General features: G+C 37.6%; 1 protein-coding gene across 11 annotated transcripts in view; it reads right to left on the reverse strand.

Moving 5' to 3' along the window:
- Positions 1-26,583, reverse strand: part of LOC5577995 (axin) — a 72,450-nt gene extending 45,867 nt beyond the window's left edge. The window contains exons 1-2 of one of the 11 annotated variants that reach the window (XM_021854272.1): positions 26,074-26,582; positions 19,263-19,492 (exon numbers count right to left, since the gene is read on the reverse strand). The gene's annotated coding sequence lies outside the window, so the exon portion shown is untranslated. Of the gene's footprint in view, positions 1-10,669; positions 10,835-19,262; positions 19,493-19,619; positions 19,763-25,997 lie in introns of those variants that run through there. The other 10 variants (XM_021854279.1, XM_021854274.1, XM_021854273.1 and 7 more) reach the window with 10 other exon arrangements.
- Positions 26,584-27,177: the final 594 nt, after the last annotated feature.

The raw sequence follows: 27,177 nt of genomic DNA on the forward strand, positions 1-27,177 counted from the left end.
TGGTTCCAAATCAAGTGTTCGAATTGTATTGAATTGGATTGAAGCAGAGAGACGTACTTTCGAACTTAGGGGTAGTCGGGGCGGTTTGGCCAATGGGGTGGAATAAGCACCCCTTGAAAGCTGCATAAATTCTTGAAATTTCATCTGAAATAACATGCAACCCCAAAGCTGACAAGGAAATGAAGCAATGGACATGTTACAAATCAGTGTTCTAAGCTCAAAGAAAAAGAAATAAATGAACTTATAAAAACTGCTCATATTGCCCCGAATGGCTCTTTCAAATTTCATCATTTTGGAATGATGAAATTTGACTGTTAGAATGTTTTCTAAAATTTAATCTTTTTGCACGGAGTGTTAATTGATACTACAGTTAGCTCTCCCTTACTCGATATTCCGTATCTCGATATCGAGTTAGAGAACCATAGTAAAAGTTGATTTTCATGGCTACCTCGATGGTCCCTTGGATCGTATTTGCACTGGTTTTGTGTTTTATAACTCGATACCTCCCTAACTCGATGGTCCCTTCAATATCGAATAAGGGAGAGATGACTGTAATAACTTTCAAGTGTAATGAAAAACAAAATGATTTTTTAGATTATATGAGATAATTTTATAACCAAAAATAGGGTGCTCATTTCACCCCATCGGTAAAAAATCGACTCAAAATATGACAAATTTTGAGAAATCTCTCTTTCATTCGGGAACTTTATAAGACAACGGAAATCAAACAGATCTAGTGTATTGGTTGTTGGAAATCACGAAAAAATCCGAAGTTTACATAATATTTTCAGCACTTTTATCGGCTTCTTCTTCTTGGCCAAACTGCCCCACTTTCCCCTACTGTTCAACATTGCACTCGAAGGTGCTATTAGGAGATCTGGCATGCAGAGAAACGGCACGATGATCACACGGTCGCACATGCTCCTTGGCTTTGCGGAAAATATCGTCGTTATTGGAATCGATCGCAGGTCAGTGGAAGAGGCCTTCGTGCCTCTCAAGAGGGAGACAGCGAGGATTAATTCTACCGAACCGAAGTACATGGTTGCTGGTAAAGATAGAGGTAAGCTTGGTGATGTAGCTCCTGAGGTAGTGTTTGATGGGGATGTGTTTGAAGTTGTTGAAGAATTTGTTTATCTTGGAGCACATGTGACATGTGACAATGTCGTATCCCACGAAGTGAAAAGACGTGTTTCAGCTGCGAATAGGGCCTTTTACGAACTACGTAATTAGCGTAGGACCCTTAATTTGCAAACGGAAACAAAGTTCGCCCTTTATAAAACATTAATCTTCCGGTGGCTCTCTACGGGCACGAAGCGAGGACGTTAAAAGAAGCAGACCGGAAAGCCCTCGGTGTTTTAGAGCGTAAAGTGCTACGAACAATACGCGATGGGAAACTCTAAAATGGTTTGTGGTGCAGACGCATGAATCACGAGTTTAATTAAGTGTACAAAGATGCGAATATTATAAAGCATTTGAAATACGGCAGCCTTCAGTAGCATTTGAAATACGGAAGCCTTCACTTGTAGGAAGAAAGAATTGCGAAAATAATATTCAGCAGGGAGCCAGGTAGAGGTCGGCGACTTCGTGGAAGACCACGAATACGCTGGCTGTACGCAGTGGAAGAGGACCTGATGACCCTTAACGTTCGGGGAAACTGGCGGAGTATTGCCTAAGACCGACGAAGATGGAGCTCTAAGGACTGTTCATTTTATAAAGTGGACACTTTGTTAATGCTATATCTTTTTTATTTATTGATAAAATCGTAATCGGTTTTCTGTGTATCGTTGACCTATTATTCTAAAATGCTATAAAAATATAAAATCTTTGAAAATGCTTTTGGTTGAAGAGCTAAATAGTTTTTCCAAAAACTCTTAAAAAAAGCTGTCCGTCAAAGTTTAACATTATTTTTCGCAAAACAAAAATCCTTATTTTTATAAACAAAGTGTATGTTTGTATCATTTACTATTCTACTAAAGGTAAAGCTTTAAAAATATCAATTATATTCCACCATTCTATGACATTAGGTAACTTTAGTGATTTACCCATTTATGGCCAAATTTGCTGATACACCATCCTTTCACTCCCAGCAAAAGAGAACAGTAAAAAGCGTGTTCAAAACTAGTTTGGATTACTAAAGAAACTATATTAGTATAAACGAAAGCTAAATCGTGAGATTAAACCACAGTCTTAAGTATAAATTTTACTGTTTATGGTAGTTTTACTAAAAAGTCTCATACTTTTAAAATCATGTACGCATATTTATCGATCTACAGCAAACTGTAAACAGTTTTCTCCGAATTTTTCAATTGGTAATCTCAGAATAACATATTATGAAAATAATATGTGGAAAATAAAATCGATTTTATTACAGCAGTGTTGCCAATTTTGATGATTGTCAATGTACTTTGATAGGTCTTCTAAGAATAAAGCAATTGTGTTTCTGTTTTGCTTTGAATGTGACGTGGGGACTTACTAAGTAACTCTATGAAGGCGTAAGTTATTTTTCATATTAATACTATACTAGGACTTCCGTCAGGACGTACTTTTACACAAAAAATTCTACTCATATCAATTCCCATCAAATTAAAAAAAATTTCTTTAAAAATATACGGGAAAATTGATTTTATTATATCTGTAAAATTGTTGCTCCGAAAATAACTTGATTTTTTCCATCAGGCTTCTGATTGATGATGCTTTCGAAGAACAAGCCTTTTTTGAAAATAGAAAATATAAATTATCGAATTTTCCAGCCAATTTCTTACAATCATTGATTTTGATAACCTCAAAAAATCGACCGATCTAATCGTTGTTCCATATTCGTGTGAAATTTAATTACTTTGGAGAATTTTTATTATCACAATATTGTACAATACTAGTCGAACGATGGGCAAAAAACCGATTGAAATTTCATTGATTAATTAGAAAGATACAGCATGCACAAGGTGTCCACTTTATAAAATGAACAGTCCTTACAATACGCCCGGCAAAAGCGTAACGCTACGCTATAGCCATCTAGGTGTCAAGGTAGGTAACGGTGTCCACCTCGTCCTCAACTACTCTACCGGCGGTCAGGATTTCAATCCGATTTCAACTAAAGATATTTTCTAAGGATAATATAGGACTTCCTTAATAGATAAATCATTAAATTTTCTAATGAATTCCTCAAGGATTCATGCTTCCTGCAAAGAAAATGTTTCAAAAATCATTGGAAAAAATGAAAAAAATGTTTTTTATAAAGAAAATCTTGAAGTAATATCAATACTCTGAAGAAACTTCTGGGCACATAAGGATGTTTTGTCTTAGTGTTTTGTAGATAATTTCATGTTTGGCTATGCACGTTCATCATTCAACAACTTCAGTTACCTTGCAGTTAGTTTGGCGATGTGTTTGCTCAATTTGTCACAGAATTCTAACTTTATATGTTAAAGAATACTTAACAACAATGTTTATAATACTTTCGATGCTCAAACGTTTTTTAGATGGATGGATAAGATCACTATAAAGTTTGATAAATCATTGATGTGAACATTGATAAAACAAGTATTTTACACATATTTTGCAACATGTAGCTCATAGTTGTAAAGAGCTGGAAAATTTGTGAGAGCGACATATGATTTACTAGATAGAACACATTAAATGTGAATATTGATCCTTGATACACACTATCTGGGGGCCCAGATAGCCGTAGCGGTAAACGCGCAGCTATTCAGCATGACCATGCTGAGGGTCGTGGGTTCGAATCCCACTGGTCGAGGATCTTTTCGTAAAGGAAATTGTCTCGATTCCCAGGGCATAGAAGTATCTTCGTACCTGCCACACGATATACACATGCAAAAATGGTCAATCGGCAAAGAAAGCTCTCAGTTAATAACTGTGGAAGTGCTCATAAGAACACTAATCTGAGAAGCAGGCTTTGTCCCAGTTGGGACGAAACGCCAGAAAGAAGAAGACACACAAAAACGTTATTTTTGTTACGCTGTGTTATTAAAATAAAATTAATTTTAATCGTCAACAGTATTAGAAGAGAAAGCGCTGGATTAACTTTGCAGCCTTTTTTTAGCTTAGCTTAAACTGGCTACACATATCTTCAATTGTTATTTTGTGATTGGCCGAAGTCAGTGAAGATGAACAAACAATCAACCAGAATTTCGGCTGGGATTGGCCTTCCACAGTGTACATAATTTAGTGGCTCTATTTATACAGGGTCAATAAGGGCTGCGGCCACGTCAGGTTGGATTGGGGAAGGGATATTAGTGTGTAACCTTTGCTATTTGGAAACTATGTTTAGCTCTGCATCTCCACAAACGTTAATGGGGAGGATCGTTGGGTCAAAGAATTCACTTGGATAAAAGACTAGACAATTGTTTTTTAGTTATAACATGCTTATTAATCTAACATATTTAGTCAATACCGTCAGACGGGGCTACTTTTGATTCCGGGGGCTACTTTGGACACTCACGTTTTAGATTTATTTCCAGCATAAATATTAATCTGAGCCATTTTGTGTCTTCAGCACTTTTATTAACCAAAGTATGTTCAACAATCAGGCATGAATATATTTTGGAACAACATCAACAATAACAGGATAAAAAAGAAAATATATCAAAAAAGTCCAAACAAATATTCACAAGCTACAAAACATTTTCTATGTAAACATTGTATGAATTTTCCACATATCGTGGAAAGTTGTTGGGAATATCACAAAACTATCGAATCGTCATGATTCAAAGAAATTTGTGATAAATTTATGTTGAAAGTTGTTTTTATAGAAAATTAAATGATCAAATGTCATAATTTTACGACTCATATTTAATTATAAAGTGTTGGTTTCTATATTTTACAACACAATAAAAAATAAACAAAGGATTAAGAAAAGTAAATAATTGTAAAACATATATATTTCAACTCGTATAAGCAGTAAACTCACAACATAATCCTTAAAAAATATTGTTCATTCATATATCACATGAATCTGCTATACAAAGCAATGGCATCCTTCAACTGCTAAAATAAACTACTCTTACGCCATCTCAAAACTATTAAGGGCCAAAATGCATCTAACAAAAGCAAACTTTTATTGTTTATGATCTTGTGAATCATTATTCTTATACTTCATGGATTGTATTTGGAATAAAAATTACTTTTAGTTACAGGAATTAATTAGATTCTTCTACATATCGTTCATATAACATTGAAAATCAGAACGAATATTTCTGTACAAAGCTAATTATTCATCGCAGTACTTGGTAGTTACACAATTCGTTTGCATCAACTTGAACAATCAAGCATAAGTCGCTATTTATTAGCTGACATTTAAAAGGAAGTAAACATATCATCATGCAAACTAAAAATTATGAATAGCATGTTTTTGTGAAAAGTATTGTATAGGTATGTGTAGCTTTTTCAAGCTTTACAATTTTCTTAATTATGTATATCATTGAAAAACATCACAATGAACGATAATCAATAGAATCAGTTCGAAATTTATGATGAAAAATCATTTTACTATCAAAACGTATTAATGTCTAAAAGTGTCCAAAGTAGCCCCTTTTTTGTCTTGAAGGACACATTTTTTTCGCTATTCAAGCAACTTTTTTATTTATTGATGGATTTGCCTCATATTTTGCATATTTTTTTTTGGTTACTTACAAATACAACTTAAATATGCGCAAGAATTATCGAAATCTATCCATTATTCACAAAGCTACAAATCCTCAAAGTTGAAGAATGTGGAAATAATGTCTAAAGAAGCCCCGTTTGACGGTATGGGAAATTTCCAAATTGAAATACGTGACGAACTATACAAAGTTTGTTGAATAAATGTATAAACACAATATTCCTACCGATGTCAGAACGTAAGCGTGGGATAATTTTTAATAGGATCCTTGAAGAAATCATTTGAAGAAATACTGGGAAAATCAAAATAGTAACTCCTGGAGGATTTCTTGTAGAATTTACGTGAAACTCCGGTAGGAGCTTTATGAAAAATGCCTGGACGAATTTGTTGACAAATCCTGAAGAAATTTATGAATGAATAAAAAGTAATTACTGAAGAAATAGGATTTAAATTCTCTGAAGTATTTCCCACAATAATTCTAATTTTTTGAAGAAATTGTGGAGGAACCTTCGGATGAATTTCTGGGGATATCTCAAAAGCAGTTTTTGAACATATTCCTGAAGAAATCTGGAGAAATTCCTTCCTCTAATTATGCGTGAAGGAATTCTTGAAGAACCTGTAGACGAGTCGCGTAATCTCTTGAGGCTCAAGGATTTACACCATGGTTTTGTCCGCGGGCTTTTCACGAGTTCTTGCAGAAATTGAATCTTGATTATTCAACAAATTTTCCCAAGCATTTACAATGAATTTTTACATGTTTCACGCAGCAGCTTTCTTTATATTTCAAAAACTCATATAAAGTTTATATCATTTCTGCCCGTAGTTACGAAAGAAACTACTTTAATGTCATTAGTAGTTTCAAATTTATTTTTTTTTTCGATTCTATGGCATTTCCCGGAAAACCAATTCCCGGAATGCCGTTTCCCGGAATTCATTTCCCGTAATGTTCCTTTTCTCGGAAACCCATTTCCTGGAATGCCGCTTCCCGGAATGCATAAAAAATAAACTTTTGCGGAGATTTTTCGTGTGTCAGAATTGAACGGCTTCCAAGAGCCTCAATATTCGTAGCGAAAAAGGCGCAACTATTTAGAAAGACCCTAACTAAGTGTCGCGGCTTCCAATCCCGCCGGTCAAGGATCTTTTCGAGTTGGAAAATTCTTCTACTCTCGAGGGAATGAGGTGTCTTTGTTAATTGGCGGAAAAATATTCTCAGTTCATCACTGTGTAAGTGGTATTATGAACATTGAGACGAGAATCAGGCTCTGTCCCAGTTAGAACGTCATGCCAGAAACAAATAGAACAAGATGATACAAATTAAAACGCTATTACAGCATGAAGTTCATGCCAATGTCTCATTCCAAAGGAGGGGAAGGAGTTGAGGGAAGCGTCACAAATCTAACAAAATTGTCAAGGGGCAAATCTTTTTTAAGACATGGACACGTTAATGCTTCCAGTGAGCATTTTGTCCTTTGCAGTGTAGCGCTTCACACTAGTAGACGACGGACTAGCATGCAACGCCCAGTGGCACAGTTGGAAAACATTCCTCACGAAAAGTTCTCCAGACTAAGGCGGGAATCGAACCCACATATCTTGGCACACAACCGCACGGTTACAAGACCACAAAAATTGATCAAATAAAACAATATTTGCGTGAAATAATTTGTGTATAATCCAATGACTTAACAGAATAACCTTAGTTTGAAAGAAGGGATAATTTCTGCTGTTCAATATTAGCAGCCTTCTCGCCAAAAATGTTTATGTCGGTATAATTCAAAAGAACGGCAAATGTTCAAAAGAAGGATGAGTTTCTATTAAAACGGCGGTAGCTATAATGGAATTCATGTAGATGGATTTCTCGCGGAACATTACTAAAGGACCTATCTAACATTGAGAGGCTCTCTTTGTTTACTTTCTCTATCATTAATAACCAGTCAATCAATTGTCACCCAACACGCAGCAACAAAGACATTGTCACCTCCTATTCTTGTTGCAACAATTTTATTCCGCAACATGAGTTTATCATCATTTGAACAGAATATGACAAAGATCGATCACCACGTGCGCAGCGATTTTCTGGTAATCGCATTGCAATTTTCGAGAACTTTCTCCGTGTTGATAAACATTGACACACAATCAAGCAGCATCCATAAAACAAATTTGGTTTTGTGTTTAAAATAACTGATTAATCGCGAGTTGAAAAGGTTGCAACAATGTTGCGCTCTGTGATTGTCATGACAATTTTGCTTTTGATTGTGTCCTTGTCCGCAACAGTTGCGACAAACGGTTGTGAGCGAGCTTGCTTTGTTATATGTTTTTCGTCTATTTTGATGATAATTTGATTCACTGTTAATAACTGTGTCACATTAACCTCTTCTGTTGCGTTTTTTGTATGAAACGCTAGTCAAGGAAATTGACTTTATTATTTGTTCTAATGGCATAACTCTAAAGAACAGCTTACGTATGAAAGATGGGCAATTATTCAATGAAAATATAGACAGTATGAGCAATAATAACTCTACCAGAATAAAAAAATGTCTTGAGATTATTTAGTCTTAAAGTAATTCTTCATTTGGAAACTTTTTAAAGGTATATGATATCTAGAAAATTGATATATAAGTAAACTAAGCTAAGCTCGCATTTTTTTTTTTCGAAAACATACTACCCGCAAAAAATTTTGGTGTAAAAACATTTTCTATATTTCGCTCACTAACTGAAAATATGGTGGAAACATTAATATCTTCTTTTTCTTCTTGGCATTAACGTCCTCACTGGGACAGAGCCTGCTACTCAGCTTAGTGTTCTTGTGAGCACTTCCACAGTTATTAACTGAGAGTTTTCTTTGCCACAGTTGCCATTTTCGCATTCGCATATATCGTGTGACAGGTACGACGATTTTCTATGCCCAGGGAAGTCAAGGAAATTTTCATTACGAAAAGATCCTGGACCGACCGGGAATCGAACCCAGACACCTGCAGCATGGCTTTGCTTTGTAGCCGCGGACTCTAACCACTCGGCTAAGGAAGGCCCATTAATATATATTTTTCAAATTATTGCAACATTATTTTTGTAAATATTTTTTCAGGCGAATAGCTGGAATGTCTTATTATTGTGCCACTAAATTAGTCGGTAAAACTGCTTCTCAAATCCGAATATTAAATATAAGGATAAAAGTTAAAATCACGTTGCCTGTTGCTAAATTGATATTTTTTTGAATTATTTTAACTCGACAGAAGAAAGTGAAGATGCAATTGAACATGGATATTTCAAACGATACATCGATGAAGTTTTACCGCCGTGTGGGGTGACATTGAGCCTATGGGGTGACTTTATCCGCCCTTTTCGATGCATCTTTTGACTAACATGAACGTCAAAAAACTAATCTATGACAATCTAATGGCTATTTGCAAAGTGTTGTTGAAACTTGCCACATTGTTTTCATTGGCCCAATATCACCCTAAACAACGATACCTCACTTGTTCAAAAGTTTTTCTTTTGACCGGAAAATAGGATATTCCGGGAAATGATTTTTCGGAAAAGGGGTCATTCCGGGAAATGGGTTATCCGGGAAATGGGTTATCCGGAAAATGATTTCCGGGAAATGGTATAGAACCTTTTTTTTCAAGAACATCTCGAGAAAAATAACAGAACGGTACCCAGTACTACATTTTGGATTCGATTTTGGCATGGTTCGATTTAGGCTACATAAAAATTATTGATACGTTGCCAAAATCGAACGGGCATTGTATAAACACAAACAATTCTCGCATAACTTCTGATCTCGCCCTAAAAGCCAATGGTAACCATGTGTGTAGCTCGTTGTTTCTGAGTATTTGAATGGATTTTCATGTTATTTAACAACACTATGTGGAAGAAAGGATCATTATCTACCTGCCCGTGATGTTGGTTTGGATGCTTATTCTTTCATTTGCTCAGAAACGAGCTACACACGTGGCTACCAATGGCTTTTAGGGCGTTATCTCAGAGTATGCGAGATTTTTATCAAAGCACTAAGAAGTTATAAATGAAGTAATGATTTGAGCTGTTTTGTGCTAATATATTGAAAAAAAAAAATGATATTGATTTGACGTAGAAAATTAAGTGCTTTTAGTAAAAGACGTTTTTGTAGTTACCTCGGCTTTGAGGCAAAGGTTTGCAGGCGCAGTAGGGCAATAAAAGTTCTCACTAGATTTTCAAAGCAAAACAATCAATTTGACACATTAATGTAAAAGACCACTACAAATTGATATACAACTAAAAGATAAAACATTATGACAGAAAAATGCAAAAAAAAAATTGGAAAGGGTCGAAAAACAGCCTATGTTTGTTTTGGGACGTAGCGTAGTGCCAAGAATTTCTTCTTAATGTTACGTAGACAGGAAAAGTAAATAAATGTAAATAGTGGCATCACAAGCATATTGCACGTTGTCGTTTATTCAGTGCAAGTTTTTCCCCATGCAATGCGAATTTTTGCCTCCACTATGAGAAAAAATTCTGAAATTTTCTTCAATGTTCATAACGCTGTTTTATAAAATGAGCAAGACACCACATTGGCAAGATTCAGTTCAATGAAATACTTACTGGCTTATAAACACAAGGGAAACAATGAATATTCATAGTATTTTTGCCTGTATGAAAGTTACTCATCCAGGAACTGTTTAAACCAATTAAAAGCGAAGAAGTGTTAGAAATGACGTGCAATGTAGCAGATGCTTCATGACTGGCTGTTAAATAAAAATTGCTTATTAAAAACAAAAAAATGTAGGCATTGTTTAATGTTCAATGTGTCAACGATATCTTCTTCTTAGCTTCGCTGGGATAAAGCCTGATTCACAGGGAGGTCAAGTAAATTTCCATTACGAAATGATCCTGCGTCGATTGGGAATCGAGCCCAGACACCTTTGCTTTGTAGCCACGGATGTTACCATTAGGCTCAGGAAGGCCTGGTTGACTTGAAAACCGCTCGATTCAAACAATATATGGAGGACGCAGTGATCTCGTCTTACTTTTCTCCAAACATAACTTCTCTCAAAGAAAAATATTAAATTGTCATACCTTTTCGGGATCACACGATCTCTCGGCGATATCATCCAATTATGCTATCCATTCAGAAATGCGGTACCATTCTTCTGGAAGTAAAACTAGACACCCAATAATCACCAACTTTGTCAATCAAGCATTTCACTCGCACCGAACCGTATCACTTTTCCAGGGCAATGATTTCTTCCCAACAATAGTTTTCAAAAAATCTTCACAATAAACTGCTGTTCGTCCTTTTTCCAACTCCGCCGGCGGGAATGATGCCAGAAATCCCAGAAGAAAAAAAGTGTCAACGCAACTTTTGTCACCCGTGAACGCCGCCTTGAGGGACGGATACGATGCGTTGACACTGTACACCTCTGTTTGCTGTGAAGGTAATTCGAGATCTCTTAGAGATGATTATCGAATCGTCAAATGGGATTCAGAATGCAGTTCAAGAAGCATTCGTCGACCGGACACTTTTTTTGAGCCGTAGATTCGAATCGAACGCGTTCTCCCTTTGCGGTTTGGGATTCAAATGCAAGTACAACAATCTTTTCCATCGCCCAGCGTTATCGCTACTACAATTCCCATCATCAACTGCGATAGAACGATAGGGGGATATCCTTCCGGTTGATAGCGAGAGGGAAATCAAACAGTAGGGAAAGAGATGGAAATCCAGCCGGTCGCTATTACTATATTGCACCCACTATCGATGGTTTGATGGCACATGCGCATTTCAAATATCGTGATCCTTTCGCACGCTGTTGATTCAAATGCAATCAGATCAGGGAAAGAGGCATAGATCCTCAACATAGCACTTAGTTTGGTGCCTCCGTTTTAGATAGCTTTTCTATTAGAAATGTTTGATTTAATAAGTTGTAAACATAATTTCACTTTCAAGCCCTTGACGGAAGTAAGTACCTCACCCTAAACTCAATTGAATAATTTTATTCTCGTATTGCGCATTTCACATCTGGACTACCACAAAAGTTGTAGAGTGCAGAAAAAGTGTGATAAAAATGCACGTTTGCATCGGATCATCTCGACGAATTCGGTGCACTTGCTCTTTGAACTACAAGGAATAAGTGCACCGAAGACACCATCACGATTCGACGTAACCCTGAGCTACCATCACACTTTAAAAGAGCGTGCACATATTTTTGTGACAGTTCAACTTGAGGTTAAATCGACAATACAAGTAATGTAATCATCAAATGGTGAACGCTTAAGGCGAAGTAGGCCGTCATTGAAATTTGTTCGCGCTGTTGATGATTGTTGCTAATTCATCTCACGATTTCGAATCAAAAAAAATCAATTGGTTTTGCACTGACACAGCTGAAAAAGTATCAGCATACTTTATACATGTTAGCGCGTACAGTGATACATTTTCAAGTCAATATAAACTATCAAGACTGAGTTTTATCACTTTGAAATGCAAGCTGAAAAGTCATCATTGTAGCCAAAACGAATGACGGGCTACTTAGCCTTAAGAGGAAAATAACCATCATTGTTTCACAAATTTTCAAACCCAGTTTTAACTGGTTTTAAAGTTTTGATGATGACTGACGATTGGATGATGGATTCTTGAGCCTTAAACGAGGTTAAGAAAACTCATCGAGAAGCATATACAATATATCATTTTGTATCGTTCTTCAGTGTTATCAAGCATACGAAACTTTGAAGATTGTTTGCGTAAATTTAATTATTTAGGGTGCCGGTGCCATTAGTGGACTACCTAAGCTATAAAAAATCATAACAAAATAACGAAAAGCCTTAACCGAGATCTTTTGGCGACAACAGAAAGATTTCAATCTCTACTATATGGGAAAACTATTAAAAGAGTGATAAAACCATTTTTTTTAACATAAAATCGCTTGAGCCACTATTGGTACACGTGTTGCAGTAGTTGCGCTAGTGCTCCAGTAGTAACCGTTCGAGAATGATACAAGGAATTTTAAACAAAGCGGTAATTTTTTACATGGGTTTTAGATTTTTCCCTCGGAACAGCAACTAATATCTTTCGAATGAAGTATAAAGATCATCTCTAAGACTTTTCTTCATTTTTATACATCCATTTTGAAAACTGCTTCCATCCGTTGATCCACTACTGAAACACGACGGCAACTACTGGTGCAAGGGAGCAAATTTTTTAAAATAAATATAATAAAATAAAAAGCTGAAATTTGGCAAATCGACTAAACTAGAGACGATCTATCCACCAAAAATAGCACATGTCGTTTTCATCGAAAAATGTTCGTTTTATTCCATAGTCTAATTTACTGGTACATTACAACCAGAGGCGACTCGTAACCTCACTTTTTACCTGTTCTACGAATCTAAAAATGGCTAATTCGGCCAAGTTAGATTATAAAGCACAAAGTAAATGGTAGGAATCTTCCTTCCTAAAATAGCTCTACATGTTAGATGCAAATTTGTTGCTGAAAGTCAAGAATTTGTAATCGTGGAACAGGTAGATTTGAGGTTAGGGAATCGCCACTGATTACAACCATTGGTATCGGCACCCTATAGTAAAACATTTTGCTGCGAATAAAAAACTGTACATTCGACAATCAATATGGGACAAATATGCTTTTACGAGCATTTTACCGGGTCGGCACTTTTGTACCAATCTCAATATCTTATGGGTGGACAAATGTTGTTCGAAGGAATTAACACTTTCCCATCCGCCATAAAGGTTTGAAATGCAAAATACTTCGTACCTGGACTACAAGTTTGCAAAAGAAATGCAAACAACTTTGCCTATCCCGATCATAATCACTCAAAGGTGCCGACTTTTGCCACCGCTCTTCCCAAGAATCCCAAATCCCGCTAGGGTTTCTGGTTATCGGGAGATTATCCTTGCCTGGTCCAGACAACATCCTTCAGAATCAAAATCCTTCGTTGAAATGCATTTGACTAGAAAGAATGTACGGCAGACAAAAATCAGGTACGTATCGGATAAATTAAATTTCAGTTTTTTTTCGTTCCGTCTGCCACTGATTTCTATCTCTGTGACAATGTCTACCCGACAGCCAGCAGAATCTATTAGCTTTTTGGTCGGCAACAGCAAGGGGTAGTCGCACAGAGGAAAATCATTGATTGCATACGCAATTTCCCTTTGCATTGTTCCAATCAGTTACATCTCCCCGGTGGTGGCTTTCTCCTCTTTCTTTGGTTGAGACCGACGCGACAACGTCTTCGTTTCCACATTCAAAGGCGCATTTGTTATTGGGAAAATCCACCTTGGCTGTGGTGGCTTTCCCTCAATGACCGTGCGGTAGGGATTAACGCTCTGAACTATTCGATCAATATGGTGATATCGAGTAGGGAATCAACGCATGAATGGGGACATCGCCGAAAAGAAGAATATTACGAACAATATGTGAATCGAAACATATTTCACGCACATGTGACTTGAATTATTTTCTGATTAACTTTTCACATTGAGAAAGGATTTATTCTTTTCGCCAACATCAAAAGGATCAAAACCACCACACACGTATTGGTTTGACTTCTTTTCCAATTCGTCGTTGGTATTATAGAACCATGATTTCAATGAAAAGGGAAAAGTCAACTTGATTCCATTGATAGAATAAACCTCTTCTGACCAATTTCAAATGTGAGTAATCTTCCCTGTAGACCACGTACTGGTTGATGGGCGACATTTGACGGTGCAGTAGATGTGATCCAGACAACCAGAATTCGTATCAGAATTTACGTAAAAAGTCGTTTATTTGTACAAATATCACACCACAGAGCTGTTTTTTCAATGCCTATTTTCTTCATATGGGACAGTTATGATTTAATAGAAATATAAAGAATTTAATGCAAACACAAGGTATACGTTGAATGAAATATACTGCATAATCATAATATTGCATACATGTCTTCACTGTCCATAAAGGCATAACTGTCCCATATGGAAAAAGTAGGCGTTAAGAAAATAGCGCTCAAAGTTTGAAATTTGTCTTCTCATACAAATGTTCATAATTTTCTAGTACATTTCTACATACCGTATTCATTTGACACAACCATACAAATAACTCTTTTTGCATCTATTGATCAGCAAAAATTATAAACTTGAACTCAATTCACGTTCTGCAGTTGTTATTTAAGGTAAAAGTTCATATAGAGACTGTTATGCCTTTATTTTTCAATATGGGACTGCATTAACTTCATATTTTTCCACACCATTTTCGAACAAAATTTGTTTTTTTTATATGCATAGTAAAATATATATCAAATTATGGATGTTGCAACGAAAATAAGTGTTGGCTCGAAAATCAATATGGGACAGTTATGCTTTATGGGCAGAAATATTATATGAAATATTTTTACCTATTTTTTATTTTATAAGAAATATTTTTACCTATTTTTTGAGTTTACTTTACCCAAAATTAAGTATATCGATTATACTTTCAACCCAAAATATCTCGGTATTGTCTTTTTCTCTCACGCATGTTGTCGTAAATAGAGAGAGGTGCATCTACCCAATAGTGGTACTTTATCCCAACAAGCTAAATTTGGGTAAATCCTCATCCACTTATTTTATGTTTGGATCGAAAAAACTGAATTTTGCGTCAAATCAACCCAAAATTGAGTATATTTTTCTAATGGAATCAAAGCCAAAATACCTAAAATTTAGCCAAAATGGAAAACATATTTTTGGCCGCCAGTCTAGATGAAAACTGCTCATAGTGGCAAATGTCAATTAGGGGCAAGATATTTTCCTTCGCCAAAACTTGTTATCGTCTAGGTAATGAAACTTAAATTTTTACTCTAGCTCCTCAAATGTATTTCAATTTTTTGTAGCTTAGTTTTGTTTCTGATTTTGTAGATTAGTTTTGTTTCTGATGATTTCATCACATATAAAGTCTGGGTATCTGTGTACCTAATATTTTTATTTTCAGTATTTTCGATTTTAAAAGCGATTATGCTGATTCTAACCGATAACCTCGAATTTCATTACCCCGAATGTACCTTGATTGACACTGCCCCTTGGTAATGGATTTCGGGCTAATGTCGTTCGGGGTCATGGATCGATCGGAGAACTAGAATTTTAGGGTAATGGAATTCGACATTATGGGGTACAATCGAGTAGGATACGTTATCCTATGGTTTAAACGCCTTGAACCATGCAGCTCCACCATTTCATCAGGTGTTTGTAATTTCAAAAGTTAAAAATACATCTATTGATAATCTTAAAACCGATTTGGCAGTCTTGAAATCATTTGTAAAATGTAAAAATCAATAGATTTGACAACAAAAAACGTACAGAAATTTAACTTTTTTAATGATAATTGTTAAATTTCCATTTTTTCGTGCATACTAATCAGTGCCGGATTAGGGCTTTGGGGGCCCGGATCAGATCTCATAAAGGGGGCCCTTTTATACTAAATTCAGCACTCTTTGAGATTCCACAAACCAGCGTATTGAATTTGAGTTTTGAACGAGATGTTCGGTCCAAAGATATGAGGGGCCCAAATTCAAAGTGGTGTAAGTGATATATTCGGTTGTGAGTTATATACTCACATTGAAAAATTGAACTGATTTCAAGCTTTCCAATAGTGTTTTAGATTATTTTTCCGAGCAATGCGAAAAATATAACAATTTGTATAAGATTGGCTCGTTGGCCAAGTTTGGATACCTGCATCTCTGCTTCTAGCTTCTCCTGAATCGGGGGCCCGGGGCATTTGCCCCCTTGGCACCTTCCCCAAATCCGGGCCTGATCTAATATAATCCACATTTAACACAAGAATTTTTCGATCATGTTTGAACAGGTAATCAGTAGCGTAGCTAGGGTTTTTGAGGCCCGGTGCGAAGATCGATTGAGGGCCCCTCAAAGTAAAGGTGAATGCAGTTCAAATGTAAGGCGCTAATGTGAAATCGACTGTAGAAATAAACTATTCTTCTTTTCTAAATGATTGTTCAAAAATATATTAGTTTACTGAAAATTATCGAGAGATCTTCCAGTGAATTACCATGGAAGTAGAAATATACACTGGCGAAGTAGCTCTTTAAATCAATGATTCGAATACATTTCCAAATTTGTGTGTTTTGAGTCGGGATTGATATTGAAATTCTTAACGAAAAAATGCCTTAAAAATGAATAAGTTTGCTCAAAGTTTGCTTCACATAAAATTCAAGATTCGAAGATTTTTTCAGAAGTTCATTTTGTAACTTTCACAAACTTCATAAGGATTCTGTTTAAACGCAGATTTTTTTAAAAGATAACCATAGAAGTTACCTCATGAATACTTTCAAAGATTTTTTTAGATTTTTTTTTTCAACAAAACCATAAACACTCCAAAATTGTACTCAATGATTTTACCACCGTCTTCTTAAAACTTCTACCAAGGTCCCGTTTACAGCATCTTCAACGTTTCAACAAGTATTTTTCTCCATGTTTTTTTTCAAGAATTTCCTTCAAAATATCGTTTAGATTTCATCCAGAGAATTTTTTCAGGAATTACTCAAGAAATTGATCCTAAGATTCCTTCTGTAATTTTTAGAAGAGAAATTTCCTAAAGATGTCTTTTAAGAATTTCCCTAATTATTTTCCCTGGAATATCCAAAGGATCAAGAATTTTTCTCAGGCATTATTTGCGAAATATTTCAAAAATCCGGAAAATATTTCTGAATGAAATCCTAAAATGATCATCTGATGAAACTTGATTAAGTTTGAAAATAACTTTTGATGAGCTCCCACAAAGTTCGCTGAAGGAACTCCAGGGCTCTTGAGGAAGTCTTGAAAGATTTTGTAGATAAATTGCCTAGATGATAGGAATTACTTATTTGCTGTAGTATTAGCTGGTGTGGAACCTCAGATGAATATTTAAAGAAATCATGGAGGTTTTAATTGAAAAATAATATGAGAAATTGTTTGAAACAACTGCATTTGAAAATCTGAAGGAGCTATTTGCTGTAGTATTAGCTGGTGTGGAACCTCAGATGAATTTTTAAAGAAAGCATGGAGGTTTTAATTGAAAAAAAAATATTAGAAATTGTTTGAAAGAACTGCATTTGAAAATCTGAAGGAGCTTCATGAAGAATTCCAGGTCAAATCCTGAAAACATAACTGGAGAAACTGGCATGAGAATTCTCGTAGATCTTCCTGGAAAAATCCCCGAATTAATTTATTTAAGAACTGCAGATTTTATTTCTTGAAAGAACTCCTTGTAGGAAACTGGAGATCTCCTAAAGTAACAACTGGGGAAACCAAAATAGTCAACAAAAGCCTTCTACTACTCATAGATTTCCTGGAGCAATTTACGAAAAAAAAATCCTCCAACCATCCCTTGAAACAACGCTGAAAGATTTTTTGGGAAACTTTGTGGTGGAATCAATATAGACATTTCTGAACTGGATACAAGAAATATATCCGAAGAGCTTTGTAGCAATCACTAGGAGAATTCCTGGAGTTTTTCCTCAAGGAATCTGAAAATAAATTCCTGGAGAACCTGTGAAATAGTATCCGAAGGTCTTCCTGGAACCTCTCAAAGCAGGATAGACTTTTGAGACCTCTCATTAAAAATGGAGACTTGCATTAAAATAGAGACTTTGACAGGTACTGGCACCGTTGTTTTCAGATTTACCGAAGGAGAGACAGAGAGCGATTTTTTGATGACGTCGCCGTGCAATGGGCAATAGTGAGCCTCAATGTAAACCCAACCCCCTGAAGGAAGCGCTAGTTCTTGAAGCCTACCACCATCTGTGTGGCGCTAGTGCTGGAGTAAACAAATTTAGGCTTTGCCCTCATCAAACCCCGTGCGGAAGCGACAAATGTCGTATGAGAAAAACATTATACTATTGATAACCGTTTTTCGTTGTGCCTAATAAAATGTGGCTAAATCATCTAGTAATGACAGAAAAACTGGATAAAGTAATACGCACTCAACTCCAGATTGATAGGTAAAATATAAATGTCGCATTCGAAAACGAGTGTGTCTCGTGCCTAAAACGGTATTTTTGGACGAGCTGTCAAATCAGCACCTTCTCCAGCACCAAATTTTTGGCTTCACTTCAGTTGTTCGTGGATGAGAGCCGTTTCAGTCCTGTGTGTAAACCACTAAGTATTATAGGAACAGAAGATAGCACATAGCACTATTACTGGAACATGTTCCAATAATGGAGGAAGTGCCTCCTTGAAAGATTTAAGGATTTTATCATTCTAAGATTATTTTTTACGTGAAATAGAATAGAAAAGCTTTTGAATGACGCATTTAGATATCAAAATTGAGCTTGTGTTTTTTTTGGCGATTTTTTATTCCTCAACCCGTTACTATTGCCTCTATCACTGGTACAGGCGCTCTACTCATTTAGATTATAAAAACATTTGGTTTATGTTCCATGTCAACATATGAGAATCACTAAATAGGGTAACGGTCGTATTTTGGACCCTCTGAATAAGTGACTTTTTTTGTTTTTGTACCAGTTTATTGTTTGCACAGAGTAAGCTGCCAAAATGTCGAGCAAAACTTCCTTTGTAAGATAAAAATGCTCCATGGTCATGTATAGTCCAAATTACTTCCAAAATAATTCGATTGTAAATGCCTGTTTTTTTATTATTTTGTCAACAAACATTGAAACCTAAAACTAATTGATCAATCATCGAAGATCAACTCACCTTAGTTCTGCGCTTGGACGTTCTGGTGCATTATCTTTTTCGTACAATCCATAGAACCAGTTGTGATCACTAGTTGTTTTCAAACATTCACACATTCTTATCACTTCTGTAGCTGCCCGATGCAAAATTTATATCTTTCTACTAATACACACACCAACACTACCGTAGCACCATTTTCTTCTTCTTCGTCGACTCGTTGCCGAGTGGGGGATCTTCAACGTGTGTTATTGCTGTAACATCATAATACAATTAACATAAACTTTCATTAGACCCTAGCGCCGCCTCTACCCCTTCGGTAGTCGCAGCGGTAACCCATTTCCCGCAGAATCCCTTCCATCCCCTGCTCCTGGTAATTACTTTTGTTTTTCACACCCTTGACTCTGGCTCTGCTCGGATGGCCAGGTCTGTTGTTTTGGACGGCCGATCCAGAAGAGAACGGAGCGCAAGACTTCACTATTATGACCGACACGCGGATCGGGAAGTCGAAAGGATCGCTATTATAAAATAATTAGCCACTCGCGCTCACTCTTCTTCTCTACTCTGATCGCGGCTTGATCTTTCGTCCAATATCCACTGTACAATCTTTACCGCCGCCGCCGCCGCTGGCTGCTTCGATGGTCAGCAGCACTGCGTTTTTCTCTCTTCTTCTTCTGCTTCTTTCCACAGTTTTCTTTCGAGCTCCCCTTTTGCTCCACACCGCGTTCCGACCGATCGACCGCGCGCTCACTATCTGTATCTCTTCGGGTTGAACTCTCTGTCGGCACTTTTTATGTGTAAAAACTTGACTTATTCTTCAGCGCGCGCGGCTTCTTCTCTTCAGTGGACTTCTTCGCGATTGTTTCTTCTTTTCGTGCGCGCTTCGCTCTCCCTGTGTGTTGTGGCCGTTTGCTGTATACTCGATTAAAACCTGTTTATTCTCCTCTTCTCGCTCCATCACCACCATTACCGCCGCCGTCGCGGTATTCGACATCTTCGTCGTTTTAACCATTTGTCTGTGCCAAAAAAGTTACGTCGTCTGTGCTTTGGGGATATGCTCATTAGCCTGGGACACGGTTATATGAAAAATTTAGATTCTCACCCCAGTCCACTTTTTGGAATGCATTTAGGTCCCATAATAACAGTGCAAAATTTCAGCTCGATTGGTGAAACTATATTTACGCGCCAGCCGTTCAAAGTTTGTATGGGATTTATATGGGAAAACTTACTTTTGCAAAGGAAAATCGCCAGAGTCCTCTATAAAAATTCTAAATACAGATCTAGATATGTATTTCTACGATGAACAACATTGTCGAAGACCGCAAAGCAATCCGATGCTTATGACAAAAGTTATAACGCATATACTATTCGGAAATTTTGCTCAATTTTGTTATTATTGTTATTCTTTTACGTGTTAATCAACGTCGCCTTGCTAATAGGTTTTCATTGAATAACTTTTTTCACAAGTGTCGGAATGTAATACCTCAATTCTTCATCGTAGCCTCTCAATGTTAGATAAGTGTTTTTGAAAAGTTAGGAAATGTTAGAAATTTTCATTATTTTTCCACCAGTCAACATGTATTCGTGATCAAACGTCAACATCCCACCGCAAAATCGCTAGTGTTTGGAGGTGATTTTAAACTCCAAATGGATCATTAAAATAACCTAAACGGCCGCTATGAACTAATCTACGATGACGTCACGCTGCAACTTCCAGCGGGAAAAAAACCTTTACTGCAGGCCGTATTTACAAAAGAATGAACAATTTCGCCGAGCATTCCTCCACTAAATGTTTATTTGATGAAAATTCCTTCACTGGATGTTGGTCCGGATGTCATTTTATGTAAACACGGCTCGCATTTAGAGCGGAAGAGCAAAAATAAAATCGACAATAAAAGAAGACCGTGGATTAATCCATGGAAAGCATAGATAGCGCCATCGTAGCCTTGTGTGTTTGACAGAACAGCAATGCTGTCACAATGTTAACTCCCATATACAGTGGCGCCTTTGTTTTGATACGGTGAGCACTGGCAAAAACTACCTTCAATGATCCATTGCGAAATCATCACCTCCAAGTTAGTTCCAATACCCTCCGTTATATGAATTATGGTGGCGCGTCGATCATCGCAAGTTTCTCGTTAAATAGTCAATGGAATGTTCAGTTCTCAAGATGTAACAAGTTAAAGCCCTTCAAGGTACTCTGGGGTCATATTGACCCCAGGATACAGACAAAGGGTTAATACCCTCCACCCACCGCGCTGGCGCGATTACCCCACCCCAATTCGGCGACTTGGACTTGCGCCGCGCCGCCAGAGTGTGAGAAATTAACCGTCCATAGCCGCCGCCGCCGTCGAACATTACGATTGTCGTCGATCGACCTGAGGCTGAGACTTGCCTGAGGCCATTGTCGTTGACGCACGCGAGATGCTATGGATTTCAGGAGATTTTGATTTAATCTCGCTATATTTTTTATAGTCTAATGGGTTCTTGTGATGTGGCGGCGCAAGATAAATCATAGTAAGTAATCCGTAGGATCTGTAGCAGTTGGTAGCTATGGCGATAATGATTGCTAGTTGGTAGATCACCAAATCGAAACTATAGAACGTAGTAGGCCTTGCGCACCAGAACGTCCGAAATCCGAAGTGGGTGCCGAAATTTGGAAAATAGGCCACTATGACCATTAAAGGGAAAATGTTTTTTCGGGTTTTGCAATAAATAATGACTAAGCAAGAAGCTTGGTTCCGAAATGAATTTGTGAGTCTTCCGTGTTTATGCGGGAAATGACATGGCGGAGGAGGGGCCTTCTGTGGAAGCTGATAGAGAAAAATCGGTATATTTTTAGTTGTAACGTAAACAATTACCGCGCGTTTTGGGGCGTTCGACCGAGTTAGGAGAAGGCAGCTGCTGTCGGAATTGGAAACTGCACGGACAACGAAGGAGAAACGAAAAAGCGAGTCAGCGGATTCAAAATATAGTGGAAGATAAAAAAACGTAAAGAATTAACACTTTAATTCATCTTTCGAACTCGCCGCCGCTTGATGCGCTGCTCTCCGTTCCGTACATTAGTCCATTAGGGGAAGATGGTGCACAATGCACCATGATGTAGCATGATATATAAAAATGGCCGTTGAAAGGATCACCTTATAATTGAACGGAACATTTTTCCGAATGGAAAATGTACAGCTCCATTGGATTTGTGCGGCAGGCGTTATGAAACGTTACGAAAATTTCAGCACTTGCCAACTGAACACAACTGTTCTTTGTGCTATTGAACAGCACTAACGAAATACAGTCAACCTGTTCGTAACTCGATATTCCATATAGATTCTATTTGGAGATAGAGTTATATATTCGATTCTCCACATTTCGATGTTCTACATTTCGATATCTCTGCCTATTTCGATGATTTTTTCGGTCCCTTCATTCTGCATACTTTTGCACTCTCTATTGGGTTTATTCTACGACTGGCGTGAGGTGACAATTGTCGGTGTCGTATAGCGAGGTGACAATTGTCGACTCGAGTGAAGTGACTCTCCATTTGATTTACACGGCGAGTCACTTCACTCGAGTCGAGAACTGTCACCTCGCTATACGAGACCGACAATTGTCACCTCACGCCAGTCGTAGAATAAACCCATATATCTTGATATCTGCCTTATCTCGATATCTCCATATCTCTATGCGATTTTTATTTCCAATTTTCTCTCCGTTTGTCGATATGCCCATTATCAATGGTTACTAGACTAGATTTTCGGGATTCAAAACAATTTGCGAAGACGAAATGACGTCTGTTTGTTTTAAATTTTCCTAGTAACGGAGTGATTTCCAATCTAGTATTCATTGAAAATGTGTTCTATGTCTCGATCTCTCCTTATCTCGATGGATCCCTCGATAGCGAGATGTGGAGAGTTGACTGTAGAAACACACTGAAAGTAGATTGTCATGGCTACTTCGACTGTCTCTTGAATTGCAGTTGCACTGATTTTAAGCTCTATAACTCGATGGTCGATATTGACTTTAGAGAGTTATCTGCCATACATAAATTGTGCTCAAAGCTGTTTGTTCCCGAAGAGCATTTCAACCCATCTACCCCTACATTGGATATCGAACTCAAATGCACAGAGAAGACGGGCACCAACACATGCTTGCGGGTGGCGAGGTTCCGCACAAGACGTGAGGTTTCAGCGATGAGGTTGCCAGATTGTATTGTAAAATATCAAACGTAGTATTGATATAGATGAAGCAACGTAGAATCGGCCAATCACGGCCTTTTACACATGCTATTATAACAATTTAAAAGTAGCTTTATGCAATGATCAGGACGCGAGTCAGGTGCATCCAAAAACAACGAGATATTGCTATACTGTTTTAGACACAATGATATTACTTTTTACTGTTCTACTTCGAAAAACAACTGCCCACACGATTGAAGTGTATACTCAGTATACTTTTTTTTCTTTAATCATTTATTTAGCAGGCTCATGTGTCACCAAGCATAACGGAGCCGAAATTTAATTGATTTAATTACAAAACTTTTTCTGCTTCTTAGAAAATCTTCAATAGAAATACAAATCGTATGGCGAGTTACAAAAAACTAACTAACTAACAGTTTGTAACTGAAGATGCCCTTAGAGTAGTTTGTTAGTTTGGGGAACCGTAACACTTTTGTACATTTTATGTACAATTCAACCATTCTACTCTCAGCGTCCTTGTTTGTTTGTTTTGTTGTTTTTAACTATTACAGTCACCCCTCAGTCACGAATTAACTTTGGGAATCTTTTTAGAAGAACATATGATTGAAATCCAAGGTGACTCTGTACAAGATTAAATTACCATTCTGACACTGCGGAATGAAATAATTGTCATGAATGCATATCGAAGTACATGGATTTTTACTAAAGTTATAGATTTCAATCGAAACTGAGTAAGTTCACCCAATGGATGTGGATCAGTCAAAAAAAGAACCCTTATCATGAATGATACGGACCCGTGATATGGATCAGACAATCACAGCTGTCATTTATCTGCAAGATAGTGAAAGCAATATTTTGACGTTTCTAAGAAACTTTTTGTTTGCAAAGTTAAATCACTGTAAGACCTTGTCATAATAAGATTTATTTGGATTTTTTTTTCGCTGAGCACGCGACCTCAGAGTAGAAGGGCAAATAAAATGATGGATAGAATCGCAAGCGATAGAAGATGGAAATGAAGAGAAATTGAAAACTAACAAAATGCCATTGACGTAAAGTACACAATCGGGAAGACATATTCTAATGTCTTGGTCTTGAACGGCTAGGTGCCGCAACGTTGGCCACTACAAGCACTAGACAAGTAAAAATGTGTCGTCTCGACCTGTTAATTGTATTGTTAGGCATTGATTACAGTTCTATCAATCGGTGGCATACTTTCGAAGAATCATAGGAAAGTGACGTTACTCATTAGACTTTTCACGCATCATCTCGTATACCTCTAGTTAGCCGAAATGATCTTATAAACCTGTATCATTACAGAGCTGTGCAAGTAGGTGAAGTTTTTTGCTAATTTAACATTCCGTGTTTAATCCAAAATTGATCCATATCGGATAGTTATACATAACTGTAAGGCGATTGTACTATCCTAATGTATCCAATAGGGTCCTAAAGCCATGTCCCAATTTTAGTGCCAAACGCTTAAGTTTAGGCCAAAAACACATGTTTACTCAATTTTCTAATGTTTTCCGTTGGTTTAAGCCCAAAAAACATTTTTTTTCAGATTTTGTCACATCCTTTGGCTTAAACTCAAATTTTGGGTGTATTTTGCTTTCCGTGTCCCTTACGAAATGTCAGATAGGAACAACCCCAGTGGTCGAACTAAACCCCTGTGGTGTTTTTGTCGACTAAGCGAATGTCAAACATGATCAAAAGTGTCAAGGTTCATTTATGGACCAAATTTTTAAATTAAAGTTTAAACATGATATAGTCATTATTTGAGCGGGAAAAATTGCTAAAGTAGTTACAGTAACATGCTTTTTCGTGTTACTAAATAAAAACAAGATTTCATTAAACATTTTAGGACCCAATTCACATGTCACTCTGCTTGTACGGATTTGCGGGAAGCTGCTTCGCAAAATTTTTATTATTATAATTTATGAATTCATTGTATTGGCAGCTTACTTGGTTTCGAAGTATAACATCATATAGGGTCCAACTCGCACGCAGTATACCTCTATTCCATTTCTTCCCCGTAATCACTTCGTTTCTAGTGCTTGCCAGCTAATCTGGCAACCAGCATCGCTGCTGGGACCCCGCTTACTACGGCTGTAAGCTGGGTTTTTGGTTGGCCGTTTTCGTTCCTCTTTGCTTCTCTGCGCTGCTGTGGCGGTGCGTGTACTCCCTTAAGACACCTCCGCAGCCGAATATGCGAGGTGGCGGCGGTGGAGGAGAGATTCAGACGAAAGAAACAACAAATACAATGAAGATTTCGAAACTCGCCACACTGGCGGCAGCTATGAAGACGAAAACGACGTCGTATACCACGAAGACCAGCAGCGGCAGCGGCCGTGGCGGCGAAACATGAATACACTCTCATATATATTGGAATTTCTATTGCTCTATTTTGCTCCTCCTCACTGTCTCATCCGGTTGCCATCCCCCGGGTCCGAGTTCCGTATGCTGGAACACATCTACGAAACGGTGTCCAGCTCCCCGTGTATATCCATTCGGAATATCTTCACGTTATAAATTCCTTCACTCTGCTCCGCCAGGTGAGGGCGACCATTACCTTCTGCGATACTGTAAACCAGTGGCCACCGAGCTCGGGTATCATTTTCCCCCGAAAAAAGAGAAACAAGTCTCACCGTCAAGACTTTCCACAATACTTTTCGCTTTTCTAGCTTTTCTCATCGTCCGGAACTACACTTATATTTGTCACACACGCAAAACTACACATTTACAGCAGGCACAGCCTCCCGATGTGTTATTATTTCACACCTCAAAAATTCCACCAGCTAAATATCGGGATTGAGATTGGATTCCGGAACCCGTACCGTACGCACTTTCAGCGATCGTCAAATCGCCACCATTATTCCACACGCAATCCACCACCAGATCCGCTAATGTTCCAAAAGAATCGTATTTTCCCTCCGATCCGATCCCTGGATGATTTTACACACTTTTCAACGCTCTTCTCACCCGAACGGTCCGCGTATATTTTTCGTCGAATATAAGAAAAAAAAAGAACGACCTCAACCATCAGCCAGCCGATGTTGATGGACGACGAAGTTGAACAAGAAGAAAACCGAAATCTTTTGACTGACTGGCGGCCGCTCTTCTATACTCTAGTAGTCGATGAAGGAAACTGTGTGGCGACGAGCCGCGATGTATTTCTCTCTTCTTCTTCCCACCGAGATTTGTGCTGTGTGCGGTGCGGTAAAAAATGACAGTTCGATGGGAATGAAGTTGGCTGCGGTACATCGGCGACATCGATACCATCGATATGGCTGCGTCCGTGTTGCGCTACCAACCTGACGGCATTAGTCATGCTTGTGCGAAGGAGTTTGAATTCAACCGACTTTGGCGACTGGGAAAGCTATCCTAAATCCATTTGAAAACTAAATGCATGCATGACTTCCAACTCCGAAAGTAATGCTCTGTTTTCGCTATGCAATTCGCAAGGTTCATCTAACTAGCCCTTCTTTCATGTAACCATTCCACTTCGAGGATGGATCGAATCAAGTTCAAGTTGTTTAAGAATCATCCTGACTGGTAGCGAATAATCACCGAACAAAACTCGCATAACTTATGATCTCGCCCTAAAAGCCACTGGCAACCACGTGTGTAGCTCGGTGTTTTCGAGCATTTGAATGGATTTTCACATTATTTAACAACGTTATACTGAAGAAAGGATCATTCTCGATCTGCTAGTGGTGTTGGTTTGGTTGCTTATTCATTCATTTGTCCAG

The sequence above is a fragment of the Aedes aegypti genome, chromosome 3, assembly GCF_002204515.2.
Source record: "Aedes aegypti strain LVP_AGWG chromosome 3, AaegL5.0 Primary Assembly, whole genome shotgun sequence".
In the NCBI taxonomy this organism is placed as follows: domain Eukaryota; kingdom Metazoa; phylum Arthropoda; class Insecta; order Diptera; family Culicidae; genus Aedes; species Aedes aegypti.